The sequence below is a fragment of the Idiotropiscis lumnitzeri genome, chromosome 7 (assembly GCF_059441095.1).
Source record: "Idiotropiscis lumnitzeri isolate Australia: NSW breed Sydney's pygmy pipehorse chromosome 7, RoL_Ilum_1.0, whole genome shotgun sequence".
NCBI lineage: Eukaryota > Metazoa > Chordata > Actinopteri > Syngnathiformes > Syngnathidae > Idiotropiscis > Idiotropiscis lumnitzeri.
The window spans coordinates 18,444,469-18,463,112 of NC_142397.1; positions in this window are offsets into that span (position 1 = coordinate 18,444,469).

Genomic DNA, 18,644 nt, shown 5'->3' on the forward strand with positions numbered 1-18,644 from the left:
TTTCCTCCCACATTCCAAAAACATGCATGGCAGGCCTATTGAACACTCGAAATTGCCCCTAGGTATGAGTGTGAGTGCGGATGGTTGTTCGTCTCTGTGTGCCCTGCGATTGGCTGGCAACCAGTTCAGGGTGTCCCCCGCCTACTGCCTGAAGATAGCTGGGATAGGCTCCAGCACCCCCCGCGACCCTAGTGAGGAGAAGCGGTATAGATGATGGATGGATGGATGGATGGACAACAAAAGGGCAGCACGATGGCCTCACAGTGCAGAGGCCGTGGGGTCGATAGAGGCTCCGGCCTTCCTGTGTGGAGTTTGCATATTCTCCCCGTGTCTGTGCTCCAGTTTCCACCCACATTCCAAAAACATGCATGGCAGATTGATTGGACACTCTTTATTTATCATCCACCGGTTTACACACCCACACACAGAAAGCGCAATTTTGAAAGGTTATGATTTCCAGATGCATTTTGATTTTACAATATTCACCCGCTCTTGTTAAAAGATTTCAGATGGCTATCTTCAATTTTAACCCAGGTATTAGCTATTCCTACAATAGCTGCTAACAGTAGTTGGGAGTACAGGGGAGCTTTGTCAGCTGTTTGAGGTGTGCCATGATTTAGGTTCCAAGGCTAATTCCCTATTTCTTTTCAGTGCATGTTTGAGTGGACGCAGATTCTCATTGCCAACCTTTTTATTGTTTTCTTATGCAACCTTAGTTCAGTTTTGTCATGTCTGAATCCGTGGAAGGGTTCGTAAATGTTTATTGTGTCTTTCTCCTCGTCACAAGAATATAAACTGTCAGACTATTTGCTCTAAGGACTGAGACTAAAGTTAAGGCTGTGTGACAATCTGATCCGGGGCTGAGTAAACCTAGTGTTCAAATCCTCTGGCAATCGTGCATAAGGATTTATATTTACATGTATCTTGACAAAACCAAATTACTAAACTTTCCATACTGTCTGGAGCTGCAGTAAAGCAACTTATGTAGCAAATTCATGCGTTTATACATATAGTATGGAGCTGATGAATGTATTAAAAAATAGGTCTTGTTCCTGCTCATTCCTATTTTTGTTTTAATAAAAGGTCATGCGGAGGGTCTCACAGTTTGTTGCCCCCTGTAGTGGAAATAGACAAGGTTGAAAAAAATCACAGTTGCGCAGTTTCATCAACCAATTTATGAAGAAAATGTAGGGCGCATAAACAGCTATGTTTAATTGAGATCTATGCGCTTTAAAAGAGACAACTAAATTAAAATGAGGTCATGGAGGATTACTGATTTTAGAGCCTGTGGTTTGATGATTCATATCATTTTGCTTTTATCAAGTTGGATTAGAAAAATAAATCATTTGAGGCTAACTGAAATGTTTTCTCACTGCTCTCACTGGTACCACATGAACTCCCGTGACTGTTGACTCCTTAGTCATAGAGCAACATCAAATTTAACCGAGGAAGGCTACTGACATATAAATGAAAAACCTTGGAGGTCCTCAGAGCACACATTTTAATCACAATTGATGTACAGGTGGAACAATCAATATGTTTGCTTACATTAGGGAGATAAAAAAAAATCCAACATTGATTGCAATAAATCAATTAATCAGAATTTAAAAATCCACAAGCATTTTACTGTCATTCTGATCGACTCTTTGAAAGTTGGTTTAATAAATGAATTCTTCTATTTGTACACTGCAATCAATTAAATTGGCTCTGGATTTCTGGTCATGAGCCAGTGTTGGGCTAACCTGGGATGTAATATCATGATTACCAGATTGGAAATTTTAATCTTGTAATAACCAGGCAACATCCTTTGTGCACTGACTGAAACTTGTTAGGGTGTCAATCCAAAATCTGGAGAATGAAGGGCAGCCATGAGGCAGGGCTCGGCGGGTAGGCAGGAAGCTTCCAGCAGACACGAGAAAACAAAAAAAGAACACAGTTAAACAGGTTAGTGCAAACCGCCCAAACCAAAAAGCAGGATAGGTCACTCGGAGCACAGATATAGGCCGGACTACCATGGCATATACGGGAATAATCTGACGCCTGACTCCTGGATGCAATGAGCTTTTAAAAAGCCATTAATGAGGTTGATGAGCTGCAGGTGTGCAGGAGCAGGGTTATGCCCAGGATGGGAGAGCGGGAGCCGCCTAAGCCTTGTTGGGAAAACCAGAATCTTCGCCGGTTCAAAACACAGGAACACCACAGAAACTATAAAAAGTACCTTTTGAAATAAATATATTGGTAAAATAATTGCATTCAGTAGGCACTAAATTCCAGGTTCTTGTTTTGCCCCAAAATATCACACATTGGAGTATAGTTTATAACCTGAGCATCCATCACAACAAAAAAAGTGTTTTTGATTATTACTTTCAAAACACCTCCAGATTGGTGACAGGTGTGTCAAGCAGGTTGTCTCATGAGCAAATAAATGATCAAGAAGAACAAAGTGAGATATTCTGCTTGTTCACCTCCTCTATGAGAGCTGATCCAGTTTCCCTGTTTTGACAGGTTGAACTAACACTCCTCAGTCATTAGATCATTCAAAGACACTTGAACCTTTCCCTCTTATCAACTCTTAAGTGTTCCTCTCCTTGTCGGCTTGAGCGGTTACTTCTGAAGGCCATCTTAAATGCTTACCGCGTGTGTGTGTGTGTGTGTGTGTGTGCATGTGCGGGGTGTGCGTGTGTGTGTGTGTTTTTAACAAGACGTGATGATAGATTTATTGGCCTCTCACATACACTGGCGCAATCAAGGAATCACCCCAACTCATATCCTCTCCTCTAATGAAAAAAAAAGTTTCAGAGAACACAGAAAGCCAGTAGGGAACGAACAGAGGACAATGAATGAATTGGACCTGATTGATGAGGCAGGGAAAAAAAGAACAGAAGAAAAAAGGAGAAAAGCAAGGATGGTGAAAAGTTGTTCTACCATAAATGGAGAGAGAGCGAGAGAGAGAGAGAGAGAATTAACAAAAACATGCAATTGTTGCTTGTTGAAATGATTTCTTTGATTCAGCTCCAATTTCGAATTTAATTTTCATCTAAACTGAATCACCCCCACTGATAAGTGACTACTCTCTCATGGTGTTTTTTTATAAGACAAAAAGATGAAGAGGCGAGACAGAGAGAATCATGAAAAGTTATCAGGGATGAATTGTATCAACAGGTTCTGGTAGGGATCAGTGGGGACGGTCGGATGGTCTGCTGCCAGTAAGCAGCCAGGCAGGCAAACGGAAAGATAGCAGGAGGGAAACAAAGGGGAAAAGACTCTAGTAGCTTGAGGTGAACAATTGTAGTCAACGAAGGAAAAGATGGGAAACTACTCAACTGATCTGCCAGCACTCGTTTCCTCCATTTTTTAATAACGTCATTTTGGTGTCAGGTGTCATTTTGGTCTGTTTAGCACTCCTCTCATTAGCTTGTGCTTGTTATAAATGTGTTTTCCGTCTATTTTGAGATCTGACACCAGACGCTGCCCTACTTACGAACATTTGAGTTAGGAACGATGGTACAGCCGAGATGCTGTAAGTCAGATTTTGTATGTACATATCTTTAAAGCGCATATTATTTTATTACATGTACTCAAACCAATACAGGTTACTTATAGAAGCCTTAAACATTCATATATTAACCTTAAACATACTTTCATAAGCCTTAAACATATGTTCCATAGAAAATATAGCACTGAAACAACTTCCGAACAAATTCAGCTAACGAACGACCGTTCAAGAACGTATCTCGTTCTTAAATTGGGGATCGTCAGGACAGTGGAATCTCCTCAGTCGCCTTGTCTTCAATTTGATGATTTTCATACAGTATTTTAATGGTTATCCCACGCACGGCGGGAAAACTCATTTTTGAAAGATCAAAAATGGCTGCAAGCTCACTGGCACATCTACATCGACCAATAGCACATCACTTTGAAGTACTTGGGGACATGCAGAAAAAAAAAGTTTTGCCAAATTTGTACAGTTCAGTAGAAAATTATACTGTGTGGTAAAATTGGTGTCACCTAACCTTGAATAGGGGAGACTCAGAGGAGGTGTCCACTGGGGTAAGCGAGCCGTGAGAGTTTTCAAAGTTGGATATTCTATAAGTACTGACAAAAGTCCGTCACTGACGTTTATCTGTTTTACAAACGACTGCCAGAAACAGGACTCGTCTGTCTCGTGTGTTTATTCACCGGCTTGAATGCAAGCTGATTTGCTTCCATTGACTATAAATGGAAAAGGTTTGGGGGCGGACTGACATATTGACAATTGACAATTTATTCACAGAAGCACAGTTAAAATAAGATGACGGATTGACCAATTGACGATGACAGTTTGGTTCGGCTTGAAAAAAAATGACAACCTAATGATGACAAATGGAAGCCTAGGCCGCTGACGGATGACGGACCGGCAACATTTTGTAAATTGCCCACCCTTGGTCGTTCCTTATGCTTATCTCAACTCGAAAGGCTTTTTGCTCTTGTCCTTAAACACCCCAGGCCATTCCATTGAAACAATGGAAAGTTTGAGACATTTATGCCCACTCTTTGAAGCCTTTAGATTGTCATAAATTCTTTCGTTGTTAACACAGTGACATTTTAGCACCATTTTGTTCATTTATTCCAGCTCTTTTCTGTGTCATTGCTCTTGCTGAGAAAAAAAAAAGATTTTCCTTTTGTTGTCTCATACCTTTGGTTTGGACTCAGCCGGCTATCATGATTGAGAGAAGCCCAAAACGTTCTGTCTCTGCAGAACCGCATTAGGCGGTCCCGTCATGTGATGTCACGATTTTTGTTTTTTGTGTATCTGAAGTAATTTAAAAAATGAAAACACACACGCGCTTATCTATTTTACCCCAGAAGCACAATATATTCAAAGTAATTTATAAAATCAACAATAATTTTATCAATACTCGGGAATTTGCTCATGAGTTGACCAATGTCTTCATTTGCCCTCATTCGGTTCATGTGCTTGCATGTGCATATCAGCAGCTGTCTGTGCCTTGGTAGTTGTCACTCAACAAGCAGAATCTGCAAGTTCATGCTTTGATCGCGCAACTGCAAAAGCAATCGGACTGCTCGCATTAATCCAAGTTTTCATATCAATCAAGTACACATGCATGCTACAAATCTCAAACATTTCCAGAAACTCCAAATACTGTCACAAAGATCAAATGCACACATGCCGCCGACCTGCTTAGATATTATCCGTGGCTTTTAATGCTAATTTCATGAATTTTATCAGCTACAAATGCATCTTTGCTGTATTGTATTTATTTGTTACTATCTATGTTAACAACTTGTGCTGTCGGTGTCCATTTTTAGCTCTAGATTTATTTTTTTCTATGCATGTTTTGTGTACAGTATTCTCTAATTTAACTTTGGAAATGCATCAAAATAATCACCAGATTCGATAAAATAATTTTCATTCTTGTGGTTACAATTTATCAATCCCCTTTTCTGGTTATGTCTGCCTTGGCCGTGAGGGAGGACACAAAAAAGGCCATGTGCTTTTCCAGATAAGCGCAAGTTCTTCTCTCAGGAATAACGCATCCCAAATCACTCATGTGTCTTTCCAACAAGGTCTCTCTCTTGCCCACACAGACACACACACACACACATTCGTGGGTTAATGGGCATAACTTGCGTACTAAACAGCTCTGCACTCAAAGTCGCCAAATAAATGTGCTCCAAGAACAGTCATGGCAGAGATAAAGTGCCCACCTCCACAAGAGAGACATAGCTGTATAAAAAAGGATCGACTGTTGAGCCGGGAGCTTGTGTTAGCGTCAGTCGATCATGTGAACATGAGGAGAAATACAACAGTTGATTAGAGAGTAAACAACAAATGTTGGAGAAACTAGTTTCTCACATTGAGTAAAAAACAGCTCAGGATGTTGAACAGTCTGAATCTGTCAGGTGGTGTATCAAACATGAGGCGATCAGCTCCGAAGGGGCTTTCGTAGTCTGGTGTGAATGTTCTGCTACATGGCTGGAGGAATCGTGCTCGCAGCTTGCACATAACATGTGAAGCACATGAAATTCTAGTGTCCAACTACAATTGAAATACCTAACATAAAAACTCTCGGTATCTTAAAATCGGCTGCACAGAAGCCGTAGCATTGGTTGTCATCATATTTGAACATGTAGAAAAAGTGATTTTTATAAACTCAAATGCACTTACACTGTTGTAATACGTGATTTTCCCCCGTGTGGGACAATCAAAGTTATCTTAAAGGGGAAGTCAAGCTGGAAATTGTCTTTACAATAATATCTTCTATGCACCTCCACTGGTCTAATCATAGTATTCGGATTAATTTTGCGTTTGTGGAATATGAGAAAAATCCACCCAGTTTACCCATCGCAGTGGGCCGCCATTTTTTCACTTTCTGCCGACTGAAAATGACATAACAATTCCTCAGGGCTCAGGAAATGACCAATCGCTCACCTGTTTTCTGAGGCAAAGTCATGATTGGTCGTTGGCAGGGCCCTGAGAAACTCTGATGTCATTTTCAGTTGACAGTAAGTGACAAAATGGCCACCCACTGAGCTGGATAAAAACTGGAGGATGACACTGCTTCAATCATCAGAATTTAGTTTAGACTAGTGGAGGCCCACACAACATTTTATGTAAAAGACATTTTTGGGTTGACTTCCCCTTTAATTATCTTATCTTTTCTTATTTCATTGTTGGAAAGCAGAGATTCTCATCTGTGAGAGATTACCTTAGATGAGGATATTTCACCTAATTTGTCCTTATTTTATTTTGCTATCAAAATCATTTTACTCGTAATGAGGCTCAATCAAGGTTCTTGGATATTTAATGCCTCTCAAGTTTCCATATGTAATAATACTACTATGCCTAGACATATATCAATAGACGTTTTATACACTGTACATATTGACTGCATAATAATTCAACTCAGACAAGGTGTTTTAGGTTTTTACCCGACATGTTTCGGCTTCGTTAGAGTGTCACGTGATATTTTACTGTCAATATCACAGTTCTAACATTGCACACATAAAGAAATATTACTGTAGCAAAATTAGCTGATTTAGCATATATCATTGCACATATATATTTTTTTCCCCCTTCTATTAGATTAGATTTAAATCTGTTTAAATCCATCCTCAATGCTGCTCTTAGTCATTTTGTGTTCTTTGTTGGTTGTACATGGATTATTAGTAGACGTGTACATGTGTGAATGTTGTTGCTACATTTTTCTTACAGGATGAATAAATTTACTTTGTTGAATCTGGAAAGCATTTGTAGAGCTTCCGATTCCCATTTGTTGTTATGGTCCAGACGCATTGAAAGTTTTTTTTTTTTTTTTTAATTAACTTTATGCAACCCCCCCCCCAAAAAAAAACTACGAATTCACACAAAAATATTTGCAGACTGGCATAAATTGCAGCCACATGCTTGATACACGAATCCTAAGCCAGTCACATCACCTCTCAGGTTCCAAGAGATTAGAGAGCATCGGGGTACAGCCTTTTTTTCTGCAGAGGTTGAATTGGATTCAAATGTGGGCTCTAGCTGGGTCACTCAAGGACATGCACATAGTTATCCTGAAGCCACTTCTTTGATATCTTGGCTGCATGCTTAAGTTGTCCTGCTGAAAGATGAACAGTTGCCCCAGTCTGAGGTCAAGAGCCCTCTAGAGCGAGTTTTCATCCCAGAAGGCTCTGTACATTGCTGCATTAATCTTTCCCTCAATCTTGACTTATCTCAAACGACCATCATACTCCACAGTACGGATGGTCTTGGCCAAGTGATGAGCGGTGCCAGGTTACATCTGACATTCATGCCATAGAGTTAAATTTTAGTCTTAGCAGACCAAAGAATGTTGCCTCCTGTTCCCGTAGAGACCAACAAGTGCCTTTGGGCAAATTCCTGGTATATTGCCATGTGCCGTTATTTAAGGGGTGGCTTTAATCAGGCTTCTCTACGATTCTACCATTGGAAATTCACTTTCATGAAAGACTAAAAAAAACTGCACATTGTGAGGATAATACGACACATATAAATGGTTGGCTTGTTTCAACTCGGTGAAGAATTTAATTGTAGCAACAGCGACAATTACATCGCTAGCGTTAACCATAGCGTACCAACAAAAGAGGATTGAGTTTCTCTATAAACAATAAGCTTCTCTGGTGAGTAAGATATTTCATATTTAAAGTTTTTAGCCTGTTCGCCTCAGTGCAGAGATCGTGGGTTTGATTTCAGCCCCGGCCTTCCTGTGTTGAGTTTGCATGTTCTCTACTCGTGGGTTTTTTCCAGGTATTATGGTTTCCTCCCACATTCCATAATTATCCATATTTTCTTGAGTGGGCTCCCTACATTGTCCCTAGGTGTGATTGTGTGTAGCCAGACCTGGAGCTGGGGTTCGAAGGCGAGCGTCTGGTCTACGGACCTGTATCCCAGACCTAAAGGACAATGCGGGTCTTCCTTCCCCTGGGCTCACCACCTGGTGGAGGGGCCAAAAGGGTCGTGTGCATGGTGAGCTGGGCGGCGGCCAAAGGCGGTACCCTAGCGCTCCGATCCCAATGTACAGAAGCTGGCTCTAGGGATGTGTAATGTCACCTCTCGGTCAGGGAAAGAGCCTGAGTTGGACTGACTGGATTAGATTCTGACTAGATATAGTTGTACTTGCCTCCACACACAGCTTGTGCTCTGGTACCAGTTATCCCAACAGGAGTTGGACTATTTTCCACCTTTGAGTTTCCCACCGTGAGAGACGCAGAGCAGGTGTGGGCATATTTATTGCCCCGTGGCATAGCAACTGTGCATTGGGGTTCACTCAGGTGGACAACTGCGTAGACTGCCTCTGCCTTCGGGTGGGGGGTCCTGACAGCAGTTCAGCGTACCCACCCTCTTTGTAATCCTAGGAAGGAGTGCTAGAGAGTGCACTTTTTGAGGACTCTGTCGTTTTGCTGGGTGGTTTCAATGCTCACGTGAGTAATGACAGTGAGACTGGAGGCGTGTAACTGGGAGGAACAGCGCCCCTGATCAGAATGTGGTGTTCTGTTATTGGACTTCTGTGCTCGTCACGGATTGTCCATAATGAACACAATGTGCAAATATCAAGTTTTTCATGACGCCATACAGGGATCCCAGCATAAACCATACACCATCAGAGAAAATAAAACAGAAGTTGTCTGCCCTCTGGCTTCCATCATTAGGGGCTATTTGTTCATCCATTGTACATTTATGTACATTTGCATTGGACTGTGGAGAGTAATTTCCGACAAAACCTGACAAGTGTAAACGTGAGTTGTGCACTTAGTTACAAGCAGGGCAAACCTATATTTAAGCTATTAATATTTTGAAGGTTTATATTAAGCAATTTGACGGGCGGACATATCCCCCTATGGTTTGCTTGTGTGACCAGGGTTCAGTTTCATCTATGCTTCTGACATAACAAATTTGCTCACATTTTTTTTTTATTTAAGTTATTAATAACCAATTTAGTGTCAGGTTTTGGCGGAGGATCCAACCACAGGGGAGCAGGAATGCAAGATGGACTGGACAATATTTTAAAAAAAAATAAGAGCACTGCGGTAGGATACCCGACAAAATCAAAGCTCAAAGAAACGCTGTGAAACAAAACACCACTACAAATAAGACTAGACAAGGCTACGTGACAGCGACATTGACAATGATTCGATGCTGACTGAAGGAAAGCAGGGCACTAAATACAAACAGATTGACAAGACAATGACATACACTTGGATGAGACACAAGTGGCAGACAAAGCTGATTTGAAGACACAAGAGACTGGGATGACAATGAAAGAAACACAAGGAAAAGACTGGAATTTTTAAATCATCACTTGAACAACACTCCAATGAACTAACAATGTGCCATCAATGGTGAGCGATTGTATTTTAAGAACAGCCTAATCATGTGGTCCTTGAGGGCTACCTGGTGCGCTGTCTCATGCGAGTGTAAAGCCCACCCCATACACTGCTGGGCCAATGACAAGTCCATCTGTTTCTGTAATTTGTGCCAGCCAGACTATGGAATGAAAGTGAGGGCCCATAAAGACAATACAAGAATTTCAGCACATACCACTTGCAATAACACTGATTTTGCACCTTAAGTTTTCTACATGGCCTTCTCTTGGGTGTATTACTCATGTTGTTCACGTAGACAAATTCACTTCCATTAATGCAGCAGGATTCCACTGCAGCTATAGTGCCTTTGCCACCAAATATAAGTTGGCCCTTTCAATTCATGGATGTAGACACAAGCTGATTGCAAATCAGTAAAGGAATGGCTCGAGGTCGAGCTTTCTTTTCAGACATCCAATGACTCAAATAGCCACTGTAGACTCATGAGAATGCAGCACACGTCGGTAGTCACACCTAAACACATGGACAATTAATAGCCGACTTTGATTTGTGCGTGCGTGTGTGTATTTGTGTGCGTGGGTATGTTGTGATAGTGTATATGTATATAGGTGCCTGTTCTCAGTACTGCTATGGCACTTTCATGGCTGCAATTTATTGACTTCAAAACTTATTGAATAATAATTTATTTATTGCTGAGCAACCGCTGCAATTCATCTAATTTACCAAGTGGTCCAATCGCTCAGAAACATGGGGGGAGGAAGTGTGTTGCAGACGAAAATGACAATGGGTTAGTGAGAAGCAGAGGAAGAAGTGAAATTTTGCTGCACTTCAGACACCCCTGTCAGCACTATTGGATCCACCTGAAATATTAAAGAAATAAGGTCCTTACGGTTTTTACACAGGATAAGTTAATGTGAGGAAGGATATTTGGACATGAACTTCTCAAATTGTTCAGGACCGTTTTCATGTCTCTCCATATGCTTGAAATCACATTCTGTAATTGACAGCAAATAATTTCACTTCACTGATTCTCACAAGTTCATTGGATCACCATATAGCCCATTTTGCCATGGCCTGTAAATTTAAATAAAAAAAAAAAACCTTCACCTTCCCCCACTTGGTATAGAGCAGAGGTATTCAATTAAAAGTCACAGAGGTCCACGACGAATATTTCTTCCAATTAAAAGGTCCGAACCAAAGTCCAACTTCCCTTAATGCCTAGCCTATGTTCACATTTTTATATAGTTTCAATATTTAGTCATTTTCAACAGAGCGCACTTGTATACTAAATATTTAGCGATGTTCCCATTAAACACCTTTGCCAGTCAAATAAATATAAGGTGTTTATTTCACATTCAAGAAAATGTGGCTCCAGGAATTTAAGGGTGCCACTTCTAGAAAAAAACTGTAAAATATCTCCTGCAGAAATATATCAAGTGCTAAGCATTGAGTTTACATCTTCTACCTTTTTTTATTAAATCAAAGAGCTATCAGCCTAAAAAAAACGGAAAGCCTAATTATCCAAGTAAACCAGGTCAACATGTTCAGTACACAATCAATAAAAATGGCTGTCCTCATGAAAAACTCATTCAAAATGAGCTTTGACACCACCTTTTCTTTTGAAAAAATTTTTTAACTAAGAAAAATTAGTTTGTGACTGCCCTGCCAGTGATTTAAATCTGAGTTGGAACGGAGTCAGGGCCATTGGGATTTGGTCGATTATTTCACACATCTGGGCTTTGTGTTTTCCTTTAAATAATGTTTGTGCAACCGCATTTAAGCACTCCTTCACAACTTCCCCATCACTGAACGTTTTTTTATGTTTCCCCGAAATCCATGATACTTTGACTGAATATTCGTTTGCATGCCGCTGGGATGTAAACGAAAATGTAAACATCTGTTATACTGCCCTCGAAGTTCGATATTTTTGCGTGCGCTCACCTCAAACTTCACGGCCTACTGTCAGCAGCACTCTCTTCCGGTCTGCTGCGCAATTGGCAGTGGATCGTAAACAAAAGATTTGATTGGCTCAAATCAGTGATGCCTTTTCCGTATTTACTAGAATTGCAGCGCCAACGTTTGCGAATGCGCCCTGAAAAAAAATCATCATAGATTGGCCATGGGTCCGGTGCGAATCATCCCGCGGTCCGAACCGCCATTTGGTGATGCCTGGTATAGAGTGTACTGTAATCTGTTGTGAGGTGCATGAGTTGCATTCCGAAGAGCGATACATTATATGCAGGCGTGAAATTGTTTTCCGTGTCCTCACCAATACTTGTCATTCAAGTTTACAGGTTGTAACATGGGGCTGCTCCATTTGTGTTGTTCAAAGGTTGATAATTATCGCAACATGTCATGTCATTATCCACGCCGCTTATCCTGTACAGGGTCGCGGGCGGGTGCTGGAGCATATCCCAGCTGACTACGGGCGAAAGGCGCACTACCCCCTGAACTGGTTGCCAGCCAGTCACAGATTATCGCAACATTTGTGCAAATTTTAATTAACATGTGCATGACTTTTTACAGTACTGTTTGTTAGCATTAAGCTATCTGATGTTCGTTGTTGATTTGTTTTACACGTCACCTTTAACATAAACTCCATCTGGGAGTGACAATGCAGATTTTGCCTCTCATCTGGAGAATTGTTCACTCACTGTCATACTTCACACAACCACTCAAAAAAAAAAAAGAAATCCCAGAATAGACGACAAAATGCACCTGATTAAAAGCTGCAAAAGCTAGATTTAGCCATAAAAAGACATTTGCAGCTTCAAATTACTAGCCATGGGTCACCACGATATAACATGGGATAGTTGCAAAGAAAGACATCAGACATGGATTTAATTAAAAAAAAAAAAACTAAAAAAAACTTTTATTTATGTAAAACAATGGTAAAACTTTTTCTTGCCCCAAACAATGACAAACACACCTAGTTACACAATAGCATCCCAGAACCTTTCTCAGTCTCTCGTTGTCACACGAGGCCCGTTCGCCGGCAAGCTTCAGCAGGCAGCCCGTGGCAGGACAGCTTTTGGAAACCCGTTTATGTGTTTAGGAGATGCAGGGGAAGTCGCTTCCATTGCCAGAAATGCTGTTCTCTGGGGCTAGCCACTAGTGCATGTCATCCATTGCCAGCGATGGTGGGAGTCTCTTAGTTGAACAAACAACAAAGAGGCAGAAATGACTATATTTTTTGGGCGTTTGTTCACTAAACAAAACTCGAGATGCTTATTTTCACTCAGTATATACTGCAGTATTTGCTATGTCCTATATATTCGCTCCTACACAGCCCTGTACTGCTCACCGATATGTATAATAACCTCAACTGCAATTTTCCGTTTGCGGCTAAAGGCAGTGGGCGGCCATCATCTTTTACTGACAACTTCTGGTAAATGGGGTCGGAGCCGACAATTTTTATGAATAAGGCCGAAGGGCCGAGGCCGGATGGGTGAAGAGATAGCGGTCGTAGGGCGGGGGATTGACCGGCAAAAATGGGTTCCTAAGCTCTGCTAATCAGTGTATTCAAGTTGGGCTCACTTGGTGAGTGGCAATGTAAGATGCCCGCCGGTGGCTTCACTTCTCGCGATGGCGAGCAAGCATCATTGCTTCACTTACATGTAATTCCTGTACTTATAAGACCATCTTTGTGGATAAAGCATGCACAAACCACAAACCAATGTCCCTTTTTTGGGGGGTATTCCACTATGCCTTCAGTTGATCAAATATTCAAGGTTAGAAAAGCAGGTAACCCAGAGGTCGTAGTCAGGAGTTTTTGGCTTCACTTCTCGCTACAACAAAAAGGAGGCATCAGCAGTATAAGTTATTATATCCATCCATGGTACTGCTAGGCACACACACGTCCACATTTCTTAGGCGGCTGCCATGCTCACAACAATCACAAACGGCTGATGAATGTTCAGTATGGGGCGGATTTGTACAGTGTGTCATTTGTCCATTGAGACATGTTCGGTAAGAGACTATGGGTAAATCTTTTGACGGCTAGAAGCTCGTTAGCAAAAATTAAAAAATAAACCGCATCACTTTTCTGCTGTTTGTTGATTTCGGTTTAATATTTTGTTTCATGTTTTCCTCATAGCGGCACGGTGGCCCGAATGGTTAGCATGATGGCCTCACAGTGCAGAGGTCGTGGATTTGATCCCGGCTCCGGCCTTCCTCTGTGGAGTTTGCATGTTCTCCCCGTGCCTGCGTGGCTTTCCTCCGGGTACTCAGGTTTCCTCCCACATCCAAAAATATGCATGGCAAGTTGATTGAACACTCTAAATTGGCCCTAGGTGTGAGTGTGCGCGCGCATGGTTTTTCGTCTATGTGTGCCCTGCGATTGGCTGGCAACCAGTTCAGAGTGTCCCTCGCCTACTGCCTGAAGATTGCTGGGATAGGCTCCAGCACCCCCCGCGACCCTAGTGAGGAGAAGCGGTACAGATAATGGAAGGATGGATGTTTTTCTCATGTTCCTTTTTTGTCTCTCGTTAAAGCTTATTCTGTCCACATGTGCTTCTCGTCCACTCCCTAATGTACAATCAGCTCCCTCCAAGCCTTTGTGTCTTCTCCAGGTATTCCATGTTGACTCATCAGTTTCGATGCATTTAGTTCCCTGGTTCCTTTCAGCCTTGTTGGTTCATTGTTGTTGTCTCCTGTCAAGCGTATTTCAGAAGTCTTAGTCTTATTACTTTATCCATGTTGTTTTGCACTTTGATTTTTTTGTTTTGTTCTTATGGAAATTAGTTTTTGTTCAAACCACTCCGTGCCAGGCTTCCCTGCATCTGAGTCCTCCTCAGACATTTTTGTTACTTCCCTGGTTGGCAGTTAGTAATAGTTACTATTAGGAGACATTTACTTATATTTTGCAAAGTAATTTCAACAGTATGCGTGGAGAAGACATTTAGTGAAAAAGAGTTAGAAGCGTTTTTATATTGTTTACATGCTCAATAGATCCCATTAGCAGTGTTGTTTTCTCTTTTAGGTATAGTCTAATAGATTGAAGGTTGTTAGAAGGATAATGCTGTTTTAGTCTGTGACTGCTGCTCCATCCTAAAAGAATCCAATACGTTTTGCCGGCCAGCATGAATAAAAGCGATTTGTTTTGGCTGAGCTATGTGCCAGAGTTTTAAGAGAAAGATAGAGGGAGAAGAGGGAATACAAGATGAGAGAAACATGCACAGGGGAAGTATTAAAAAAAAACACAGTTGAACGATATTTTCTTAGCTTTCAAAATCAGTCTGATTGAGCCTCCGGTGGATATTGCTGTTAGTATTGCATGCTTTATGAATACAGCTACATAGCTTTGTGTCAAGTACTTTCAAAAAATGTTACCATGTGAAAAATGAGCAGAATTGACAATGTGCAGTCAAATATGTACAAAAATGTGTTTTTCAGTTTCGGAGTAACTTCGTATTCTTCACAGTGCATCACCTTATCAGGTCGCAGCATAAACATCACAATGAAACATGATAAAGTGGCAGTCCAGGAATTACCTCAGTAGTGAGATAAAGATACCACGGCATCCTTCTTGCTGCTAAAATCTCAGCTCTCCTCAAAATAGCTATGAAATATAGTTGCTCAGATGGGCCCAACCAGTGGATTGTGGTCAACTGGTAGACCAGAACTCGTCCCAAGTCATGTGTGAGGGGTGAAGGGAAAAAATAAAACAACAAATCGTGGGTGTTGTTGTTATTATTATTATTACATATGTTGTGTTCAGGGGTGCAACTACCTACTTTCTGGGGGGTATGCAGACACAAAAGGCGCCCCCCCCCAAAAAAAGTTTTTATATGTAGCCTATAAATACATTTTTTTTGGGGGGGGGGGCGGTCACACTTTTATTTCAAACTTTTATTGAATATTTCATTGAGCCATATGTGGCTCTTACAACGCTGACACATCACAACTTACCTACTGTCTTTTAACCACTTTGAAAAGTTGGTTTTCATGCCTACATAATCTTTCTCCCTCGAACTCTTTCTTTTTCAGTTTTGTGCCCCTGAGCAATTTATATTTTGCTTCTCCATCTTTAGCATCATCAGACATTTGAGTCTGTGTGTGTGTGTGCATGGCCCGCAGGAGGGGGGTGTCATAGAGCAGAGGGGCGCCTATCAGTGACGTGCCTCTATTCGTATTAGTGATTAGATCAAAACATACCCATGAACAAACAGCTGTTTAATACATAAAATGGCCACTCAAAAATGATTTTCCTCCCATCGCTTTGGCGCCTCCTCTAGCGTGGCGCCCCTATGCGCCGCCTATGCCGCATACATTCTTTTTGCGCCACTGGTTGTGTTAGTATCGGCCTACACCACAAGCCTGGGCACCTTATCAGTCTCATGGCCACAAAAAAGATGCAATGCAGCAACTATGGCATTGGCAAAGAAAGATAATCTCGACTGGCATTTTTAAACAATACACGTGAGCTAAGATATGAGTGCAGGAGTAAAGTCTCCCCCGAAACGAAGCAGTGATTCTCTTTTTTTCAAACTCAGACAACTACCTGTCTTGTGTCTGATTTATTTTTCTGGTTTGTTCACATTCGGGTCAATGATTACTATTGCTCACCATGTGTGCTTATGCCTGTGTGTGTGCGAGTGTATATACAAGCTTGTGTGAGTGAGTTGTATGACAACAAGAAAAAGTGCTGCGTCGTTAGTTACTGTAGGCTGTTTTAAGAGCGTGGATATGCGATGTTGACACTGGAGTGGTGGGTCGCAGGAGGTTGGCCTCTTGAAATGTAGACACTTGGTCAAAAAAAGGTTGGGCAGGGTTGCCCATGCTGTAACTGTTTTCAGAAGAGGGACAGTCGCTTATAAACAATATAATTATATCAGATATTTTAATTTACAGATGTGGATTGGTTGAAAAGAAAAATATAACCTGGTGATATAAATATCTGGTGATCAATCTGAACACTGATCATGAATGAATATATCCTGGGGACACATTTACAGTGGTGAAGTAAGCAAAGTGAATTGTTCTCCCTCGAGAAAAGTAGGCACTTTCAGTTAAAAAGTCAAGCACCGGATAATGGCAGTAGGCTGGCAGAGACCTGAAAATCCTTTGTATTCGGACATTTGAAGTCCCACAAAACATGTTGCATACATCCAAATTACCTCTCGCAAAGAGCAGGTTTGCCTAAAGTTAACCCCCTTTCATGCTCTGCAAGTTGTAGGTGGTTGTCATCTTTGACAATGGTGATTAAATACATCGACTCTCTTGGGGATAGGCGGCTTAGATAATGGATGGATGTTCCTATAATGTTATCGAAACAAATGTGAGTTGCGTTGTGGCCTCACACACCCTTGTTCTGTCAAAGTCATTTCAGCTCAGCATTACCACATTAGCTGTTTGTGAGATGAGTTTCAAAATGTGTGATGTCATATGAGCAGCACTGATGCATTTGGCCAGAGTCATAGTTGTCAAAAAGATTAGCTGACTAAATCACCAGAGTGGCCTTATTAATTAACAAAGCATTGAATGACTCAGCTCCATTTAAATGACATAATGGATTAGGTTTGCATCATTTATAAATATTAATAAATATTTTAAATGTGACACTGTTATAGCTTTGGTGTTTGGGCCATTTAAGCTGTCGACAAAGGAAACAAACAGATCACAATCAATTTGATAACCTATTCCTATTTGGCTCGGAAGTGATGCTGGTTGTCATCTGCTCAAACTCCTTGTGGGTTATAAAGTGGAAATCATGAACACTTGTGTCATCGTAAAAAACAAAAACAGGTAAAGCAAAAAAGTTATAATAAGATACGCTTGGCATGAATGTATGTAGTTTGGGGAAAGCCAAAAAAAAAAAAAAATCAGAAATCTAAAAATGACAACTAGGCGCTCAGAGCCAAGCTTTCATGCTTTGACATGCTTTCAGCGCCGCCTCTCCGAGGGCTCTGGGCGCGACCACCTGCTATCTCTGCTTTGAGTGTATGCTGGCATGACTGGTTGCAACTCCTCCCTGGTCTTCTATGATTTTTAATGTTTTCTTAAATAATTGTGAGCTTTTACGAGTGAGTCTTTATACATTTCTGAGTTGTTTTTTCCCCACGGGTGCGATCTTCTGCAGCTTTACTTCATACATCTAAATGGTTGGTTCTCACTCACGAAAACCTGGACATTCATTTTTTACAGAAACATAGCAGCAGACAAATTAATTTTCACAATTCAATGACTCCACTCCTCTGGGCTAGCAGTAGGCGGGGTACACCTTGAACTGGTTGCCAGCCAATCGCAGGGCGCACATAGACAAACAACCATCGGCGCTCACACTCATACCTAGGGGCAATTCAGAGTGTCCAATCAACCTGCAATACATGTCATTGGAATGTGGGAGGAAACCGCAGTTCCCGGAGGAAACACACGCAGGAACGGGGAGAACATGCAAACTCCACACAGGAAGGCCGGAATCGAACCCACGACCTCTGCACTGTGAGTCCATCGTACTAACCAATCGTCCACCGTGCCGCCCTGCGGTAATTCACTGCCAGTACTTGCCTGGACCAACCCCCATCACAATCTACTGCCAACCTAAACCACACAGTGGATTTTTAAATTACCTTTACACCTTCACTAAACTATCCACTTTCTCCCCCAGTGTAATTTTGCTGGGTGACATCAGTTGCCGCAATGAAAATAATCATCTGCCCCGAACTAAAGATTTTTTAATCATGCTTGGACGGATTTAGTTTTTTTTTTTTCAGTTTGCCGACTTCCTAACACTCATTGGACTTAGTAATCTGCTGCTCTGCTGATGTACTCCATGTAACTGACCACTTCCTCCTCGCATT